This window comes from Lactuca virosa, chromosome 3 (assembly GCF_052849685.1).
Source record: "Lactuca virosa cultivar CGN04683 chromosome 3, Lactuca_virosa_CGN04683_v6, whole genome shotgun sequence".
In the NCBI taxonomy this organism is placed as follows: Eukaryota; Viridiplantae; Streptophyta; class Magnoliopsida; order Asterales; family Asteraceae; genus Lactuca; species Lactuca virosa.
The window spans coordinates 241,661,125-241,670,154 of NC_136428.1; the positions used below are offsets into that span (position 1 = coordinate 241,661,125).

Consider the following 9,030-nt stretch of genomic DNA (forward strand, 5'->3'; position numbering starts at 1 on the left):
CAAGCCATCCGTTATTCCCCTGATTAGGGAAATACGGATCTCCAGGAAGATGGAAACCAGCCATACTGTCTGCAAGAGGGTATATAATTAAACCATTATTAATCCTAAGATATTTTTAGTTGTTATTAAATTGGATTGATGTTCTCCTCTTGTTTAACAAGAGGGTATGCCTTAGGTTTACTGACCATTGCGATCGCCCCAGGGCATGTGATAGTTGTATTCTGAAGAAATGTAGTTGATCAGGCTACATTTATCCCTAATACAACTGTAAACAGTCCTGGCTTAACCGAGACGTCAGGTTCTCCCAATCATCTTCTTTGATTTTGTTATTATGTTCATTTTTCTAAGTCGCACAAGTAAGAGTGTTTATTAATATATTTTATTTGTTTTGTTCAGAGTTATTTAGTCCCTCTTTGGGTTTATAGTTGCATATCAATGTGTGGTTAGATATGCCAGTTCACTATAAACAGAGCTCTGATACCAACCTGTCACACCCCCGAACCAGACGGCAGAAACGTCCGAGGGCTCGCGTGACTTAAATTGAAATATCATCACAATGAATATACATGAAGCATAACATAAACATCACTATGCATTAATACATTACAACTGACTTTGTTCACATCAAGTACATTGTCTAAATATTACATATCAATAGCATAAATTGTTTGAGAGTCGCAAAACATAACATCCAAACACACTTGGAAATTTTCTTCCGCTTATCTGTTACCTGAGAATACAAGTTATTTTGAAAACGGTCAACATATATAATGTTGGTGAGTTCATAAGCAGGTTTGTTATGAAAATGTTTTGTATAGTTTGTAAAACCCAAAAAAATCCGATATTTTCTGAAACGGCAATTGTTATTACAATAGGTGTGATGATCCATACGTATATGCGTGAATGATTTCAAAACGTGAAAAAGTGATATGTTTCTCATAATGAATTCTTGTATTAAAAGTGCAAGTGAATAATGTTGTTTCCCCGGAAAACCCGATGTTTTCCGATAAAATATTATGTTCGTTTTGTATTATTGTATCGTCACAACGAATGAATATGATTTCCCATGATTACTTAGATGGTATTGGATCTCTATGTGAGTCGTTATAACCATGCATAATAATGACTAGTTCATCTGTCTTGGCATTCTTGCGAATGCCGGTATTGAAATTAAGATTTTGTCACCCTAGACTGGCCGAGTCTAACTGTAGCGAACAGCTTAGGTGTGGGGGAGTCACCCCCATATAGATCTATACACAAACTCTCGCTCTCCCTCCAGGAGACTTTGATTATAACTACAGACTACGACCGACACTTATTGGTGTCGCCCGTTATTACTCACTAAATCCAAATGAAATTGAATAACATTGTTTAACGACCTGATTTTTGTTTACTTGAATAGAAGATAAGCCTAACAGACGAAGAGAAGAGGACTACGGGGGCCCACTACTCATGTATGTTATTAAAGGCTGTCAAGTATGTGAAGGACTCGTTCGCCCATCATGCATATAATTTATTTGGACCTTACTAGCAATGCAAATGGGCCACTACGGCCCAATAGCATGTAAAAGTCATTGAGGGTCCATTAGGCATGTAATTGGGTCACCTGAGGCCCAATAAACATGTGTATTTATGTAGGGCCCAAAAATCATGATATTGGGCCACAAAGGCCCAATAACACGAAAGAAGATATTTGAGTCCAACCATTGAATCGTTTATGTTTTATTGAGTTTAAGTTCGTATTGTTGATATCTTTGTTGTCTACTAAATGTTTATTCACAATGTTTGAAAAGAAATAACTTAACGTTCGAACTATAACGAAGCTTTATATATATATATATATATATATATATATATATATATATATATATATATATATATATATATATATATATATATATATATATATATATATCATGCATTATAAACTTGATATTTTTAACCCAAACATTTATAATTGTTTATTTGGCCCAAAACATTTAGGTTGATCATTGTGGTCCCTTTTTCTATAAAAATGGCACTTTTAGTCCATTTTTATGAAAATTTACATTTTTGGTCCTTAAACCATTTTTCTTGACATTTTCCACCCAAACTTTATTTGAATAGAAATTTTAGCCCAAAACTATTTCATTTGTCATTTCCAGCCTTTATTTGTAAAAAGTTTACATTTTTGGCCCGAATTCCGTAAGTTTTACAGTTTCGACCCCAAATTCAAAAACTTTGCAAGTTTAGTCCAAATTTGGTAATAAACTCATTTTTAACCCCTGAAAAAGTTTATTTACATTTTAGACCCATAGTTTGTTAAATTTTCCAATTCAGCCCCTCAAAACCTCATTTTTTCGCAACTTTGGGCCCAAAACCCATTAGGCCCAATTTTAAGCTTATTAAGCTAAAATTTATGTTTTTGACCCTTGAAAAGTGTTATTTTCATAGAAATCAACTTTTATACAAATAAACAACTTATAGCCCTCATAAAACCGACAATTTACAATTTATACCCAATCTTTGTTATTTTTGCAAAAATGACACTTGTAAGGTTCTTTTAGTTTTGTTTTTCACTTTTTAAACTTAAGGACCCTTAGATCTATGATGTATGTTGTTTATTATGTTTTTGTTCATGATTCTTTCACCCTTGCTATAGATCTCGAAATATCACAAGTATTACGCATTATCACAACCAAAAACTAAGGAAATCACACATAAGATGCAAACACACATAGATCATCACATAGTACTTGTATTCTCCCCCCAAAAACAAGTAAAAACCGAAAACAAGGGGGTATGAACTCACCTTGCTTAGTTGTTCTTGGTTTGAAGAAGAATTGGAAGAGGTTGAGGTGATTCTCGGCCCTAGCAAGCTTTTTGTGAGGTCTTTGGGCTTAGATGGGTTCTATGAAGCATGATCATGAATTTGCATGGGTTAAGATGAGATTTTTGATGAAGTATAGAAGTTAAGCCATGGATTCAAGTAAAGACTTACCAAGAATGATGATATTACTTGAAAAACTCTTTGAAGACACACACCAATGTTCGAAAATTTGGAGAAAATGGAAGAGTTCTTGAGAGTTTTCTTGTAGAAGTTTGATCAAAATGAAAATGGTGGTGGTGTGTGGTGCTCTCGGCCGTAGATAAGGAGAGAGGGGAAAAGGAAAGGTGAGGTGATGTGCATGGATACCCTCCATGCAATAGTGAGTTGTCTCATGCACATAATTTACTTCATTTTTTATTATTTGCATATATATATATATATATATATATATATATATATATGTATTTATGAATGTGTGTATATATGTATATGTGTATGGGCCGATTCTTATTGGGTTTTAAAAGGGAAGAATGGGTTACCTTGGGCCATTCTTTGGCTTTGCTCGAAAATAAGGGGCCCAAGAATTTATTCTCGGCCCAATATGACCAATAGAGGTAAAATGATCTATTTTAGACCCATAAGGCCCAAAAGGTTAAGTCTCATGAGAGTGGGTCTAATTAGAGCCCATTTAAGGTTCCTAAGCCCAAAATAGTCAAATTGGAAGCTTATTGGTCCATTAGGCCCAATAAGGAAATTCTAGTCCATAATGGACTTAAACCGGGATTTTTAGGGTTTCCAATCTTTTGTTGACCATTTGAAGTGTTTGTATAGAGTGTTTGATGGAATTTTGTTGTTACATCATGTTTTCAAGTGATGGTTACAATTGTTGCCATTGATAATGCTTACATAAGGATAGAACTTCCTAGCCAAATTTGCTAGTTGTGACAGATTGCTTCCTCTTCAGTATCAATCGTCGTAACATGGGATTGAGTCTTCTTTTCAGGAATTTGATAAAATAGCTTCTCATTCACCAAAGTTGTAAGTTGGCCAAGTTGAGCTTCAAGGTTATTGATGGAGGCTTGCTGATTTCTCAGTGAGTTTTGCTGGTCAATCATCATGGCTTGATGATTTTTCATCAAGGTCTGTTGTTCTTTCATCATTGTTCTTTGATCTTTAAATGTTGCATCAGTATCATCATGTCTCTTCTCTGAAGCTTCCATGAAACGAACCAACATAGTCTCCAAATCAGCTTTCTTCTCAGCTGTTGGTTGCTCTTTTTGGTAAACCCTGGCCAGTCTGCCTGTATTTCTCCTCCTTCTGTTTCTTGTACTCATCATAAGCCAGTCACTCCTTCTTTGGCTTCCTCCAATCGTCATCATACTTGTCCCCACTGGAGTAGCAAACTTGAGCCTTCTTGTTCCCATAATCATCCAAATGGAAATCCTTAGTCAAGTGTGGCCCACTACATTTCTCACATCCAACTCTTATTGCATGAATTGATTGGTCCATTTGGGTCAATCTCCGGTCCATAGTATTGAGCATCGCCATCATAGCAGCCATCTCTTCAGAATGTGCACCCCCACTGCCTTTTGCTCCCTCTTGTCTTGGGTTGTGGTACTCACGAGAGTGTCTTGCGAATTCTTCAACTAACTCCTTGACCTCCCTTGGATTCTTCTTTGTCAATGGCCCTTGAGAATCAAGGAGTTGTCTTGTCATAACATTGACCCCATCATAGAAAATAGACATCTCTTGTTGAACATTTAGATCATGTTGAGGACAATTCCTTAACAACCCCTTGTAGCGCTCCCAAGCTTCGTATAGTGACTCCCGCGGTTGTTGCTCAAAGTTGGATATTTCCTTCTTGAGTTTAGCTATCTTGGAAGGTGGGCAAAACTGATCTAGAAATTGCTCACGCATTTGAGCCCAAGTAGTGATTGTACCAGGAGGAATTGCTTTCAACCAGTCTTTTGCAGCTCCTTTGAAAGTGACTGGTAGCATCCTTAGTAAGATGGTATCTCTATTGACATTCGGGACATTGAAGTAGTCAGCAATGTCGTTGACCTCATCTAGATGCTTAAATGCATCCTCATGATCCTTCCCATAAAATGGGATATCCTTAAGTGCAGTAAAGGATGTGTCCCTTCAACTCGAATGTGGCAGTGGCAGGAATCGCGGGTTGTACTAATCCCGGACCAACATCTTCTCAAATACGCTTCTTGTAAGCTCCCATTGACATTTCTTCAATGTTCGCCACTTCGTTGCTTGGATCGTCTTCGAGTTCGCTCATATGTAGTCCAAACTCGTTCTCAGACTCGTATTCAGACTCGTTTGGGATAGGTATTTGATCTATACTGGCAACCTTGCTCTTGTCCTTTGTAGATGAGCTCGATTCTCCCGTTTTCTTCCCCGACTTCTTTGAGAACACTGACTTGAGTTCTTGTAAGGGTATCTTCTTTGGTGTTTGATCTTCTTTCACGTTCTTATCTTTCTTTTTGTGAAGGGCAGACTCTGGATCTTCAAGAGGTGGCACCAAAGGTGTATTGGACCCTCTGGTCATGTATTCCTGTAAAATAAACAAAATAAAAACGTAAAACTGAACTAAAATAGAAAAGCAAACTAAAATCAAAGAAAACTAGGAATCACAGGATTCACGTCGTGAGCCTATAAAGCTCACGTCGTGAGTTCTGTAATGCAAGAAAGAAAAAAAATGACTGAAAAATAACTTTTTGCAGGTTTTACCCCACAAAAAGGATCGATTAATTTAAAGCAAAATAAATCAGTAATTAACTAAGTCGTTCCCCGGCAACGGCGCCAAAAACTTGATGCGTACAATTAGCTACACCTAATTTTAAATTTATAACCTAACTACTTAACTAACTAAAATGCACCTAGGTAGTGTACCTAGTCAAATTATAGAATAGTTTGGGTAAGTCGGGTATCGATCACAGGGAACGGTTTTAATTAGCTAAAATAATTACTCTAAATTAATCTAAAATCAAACAATAATTAAAAAGGTTTTTATCCGATTTTGCAAGATCAGACTAACTTAACTCAAATTCAATCAATAATTAAAAACACTCATGTTTAGTTTGATTCCACTTCTTCTTTATGGGTAGCTAACAATTATGGATTATCAAGTTGGTTATTATTGTATTAGTAATTTAAGTCTAAACTTACCAATATTAAATTAATTCATGTAAAACTATGTATGGTCACACACAATCAAACACAGAGCCAGTTTTGGATTATGAATATGCTATGTAAGATTATGCAAACACAATTATGGTCATAATTTATGTTCTCTAGCACAGCTAAATTTAATTACTTTAATTACTATCTAAGATTGGTCAATCCTAGCTCTAGCAATTCAATGTTCACTAAATCACTAGGTTTCCAGTTCATGTGATTTAATAATCACTAAGCTACACAGAACATGAATTCAAGCAACTAAAGAAACAAATATTAACATGCTAGGTAATAATAATCAACACAAGCAAATTACCAACTAAGCAAATCCATTATCAATAAGCTAAACCATAAGTCAGAAGCTTCATCTAGCTAAACAAGAGTAGCTAGATTCAGCTGCTCATAGCAACAGATAAACAAACACAAATCATAATAGAAGTCATAGTGAATGTACCAAACAATTAAACTATTGATGTACTCTTCTCTTCCTTGGTGGTAAAAGCCTCTTCCAGAACTTCTTCTCCTCTCCAAATCGTCTCTAGGTCTGCCTTCTATCCACCAAAAGTCTCTCAAGTCGTAATGGACAAGGGTTTATATACTTTCTGATTTTTCCAATCTCATGTCGTGAGTGCGAGATTAACGTATTTGACAAGGACTCTTCTTCATTCGGTGCATATCTTCTAGAACACTGTACTCACGTCATGAGTCTTCAATTACTCACGTCGTGAGTACATTTCTTTTGCTGAGTTTTAATTCTTCATTCCTTCAAGCCTCCAAAGTTCCATGTTTTGTCAACTTTAGTCCCTTTCTTCGAAAATGCTTCTATTTTGGCTGCAAATAACAATTTATCCTTATAAGTACCATTGTTCTATATAAATAACCAAATTATTCATAAAAATATAGATAAATATTGCCTAAAAATATGTATAAGTATGGCAATATCAACAGGCCTATACTACCTTTCACACTTATGCATACTCGTCCCAAGAATTGCCTCACAGTTCCCAAGTCACTTCTATACAAAATAATCACAAAGCAATATAACACATATGAATGTGTCCAAATAACTTCTGAAAACGATTACAATAATTATTCAAGGTACACCATACTCCACGCCTCTTACATCAGGTTACATAATATAATATTATCTATATGGGATGACTATTTCATATATCTGGAACTTCTAGTAAGTAGCTTCCTCATCTAGTCTGCTTCATCTTCTGCTGCTTCCAGGGTCATCTGAAATTCCCATGCCTTTGGTTTTGGTGGTGCATTTGGATTTGCAACTTCCTTTTTCTTTGGGCAGTTATTCCTGATATGCTCTGCTTCTCCACACATGTAGCATGCGCTTTGGGTGTAGATGTTAGCATAATGACCAGTCTTTCCACAATCGAAGCAAGTCACCTCTCTGTTACCCCCAGATTTCTTCCCGTTGGGGTCAGACTTCGGGAATCTACTTTTCTTATCAGACCTTGAAGATCCTTCTCACTTCCTTTTCTCGCCAACTTCAGCTTTGTTGGTGATTCTTCCCTTGATCATTTCTTCAATAGATTTGGCAACCCAGGTGGCTGCCTCAAGAGTGTGTGCTTGACGTACTGGCACATAGTACTCCCATGGTAGTCCCGTCGCATACCTATCAATTTTTGTCAACTCGTCGGTTACAATGCGCAAGGCGAACTCCATCTTGTATGTGAAGGTATTGGTATACTCATTAATGGACATGTTGCCCTTCTTTAGTGTCTATAACTTGTTCTCCAGCTCTTGCATGTTTTGGGCCGAGCAGAACTTGTGTTTGAAGTGTACCAAAAACTTTGTCCATGTTAGTTGTAGTGGCTCGTTAGGGCTTATGCTCTTCCTTAACGTGTTCCACCAACGAACATCCCCGCCCCTAAATTGACGCACAACATAAGTGGTCTGACCTGAACAAATGGTTTGACTTGAATGTAACTATTAAAAATAAGTGTTTATTCTATTTTAAAAATTGGAAAAATTATTCTGGATTTTAGGACATTACATTTATGCTATGATCGAATATAATAATCTACTTTTCTTCAAACCTTCCTTGGAAAGTAAGCACCAAAAGTAAGATGCATCTAATACCCAATACCCTAGAAGGCTAAGAATGATTTGAAGAGAGTGGAGGGAGAGGAATTTTCGGTTATGGTTTCACTAGGGAACAGTGGCCAAAAATCCTAGCCCTAAGGGTCTTATTTATAGCTATTAAGAAACCAGGATAAACCCTAGTTTGAATAATAAAATATTTCATATTTATCTTATTCAAGTGGTTATCCTTATCAGCTAAGGAAGACTTTCAGAGCCCTTCTTGAACCTCTCCAACCATATGGAAGGTTCTGGAGTTGCCTCCTTTGCTCAACTATTAAACAATTGCAATCCAACCCCTTGCATCTTTAATTAATTCTAATTAATCTAAAATGAAATTCCAATTAATTATGATTAATTTCTAAATTAATTCTTAACCATTTCTAAATAATTTATTAATCAAAATTAACAAATTAATTTCTTACTCTCCTAATGTTGTTCCTAACTATTTTCAGTTATTGAGGGCAACCCAAAAAGGATGTTGCTTTTATTCACAATATTATATCAATTTAGTTTAAGTCCTTAGACACCTTAATCTAATAGTGGTGACTTCTCAAATTGCATAAATCAATAGTATAATTATGAACATTAAATCAATACTTCTATGACTAACTTAAGGACATCTTCTCCGGTCACTAGTGCACACCTCAACTATAGAGTTATGGGCCATAAATTTTCAGCCACAATATAATACAAGATACATAATCCGAACCTAATTTTAGATTATGCACTCATTTACATAGACATAAAATTACAAATATTAATATTAATATGCATGGATCTTTAATCAAACATTCATAATAAATTGAATAACTACTAATATTCCTTTCAAACGAATAAATCATAATTAAGTCTGATCATCTACATCTACACAAAAGCAATGAGACTCATTCCATAATCAAAACTAAGAAAACAAGAAAAGTAAATAAATCTAA

At 35.6% G+C, this 9,030-nt stretch overlaps 1 non-coding gene across 1 annotated transcript; it reads left to right on the forward strand.

Annotated features, from left to right (window-relative positions):
• Positions 1-4,571: 4,571 nt before the first annotated feature.
• On the forward strand, positions 4,572-4,678 carry LOC145168210 (small nucleolar RNA R71). Its single transcript, XR_013741781.1, has one exon. It is a non-coding gene; the product is annotated as a small nucleolar RNA R71 (small nucleolar RNA).
• The last annotated feature ends 4,352 nt before the right edge of the window (positions 4,679-9,030 follow it).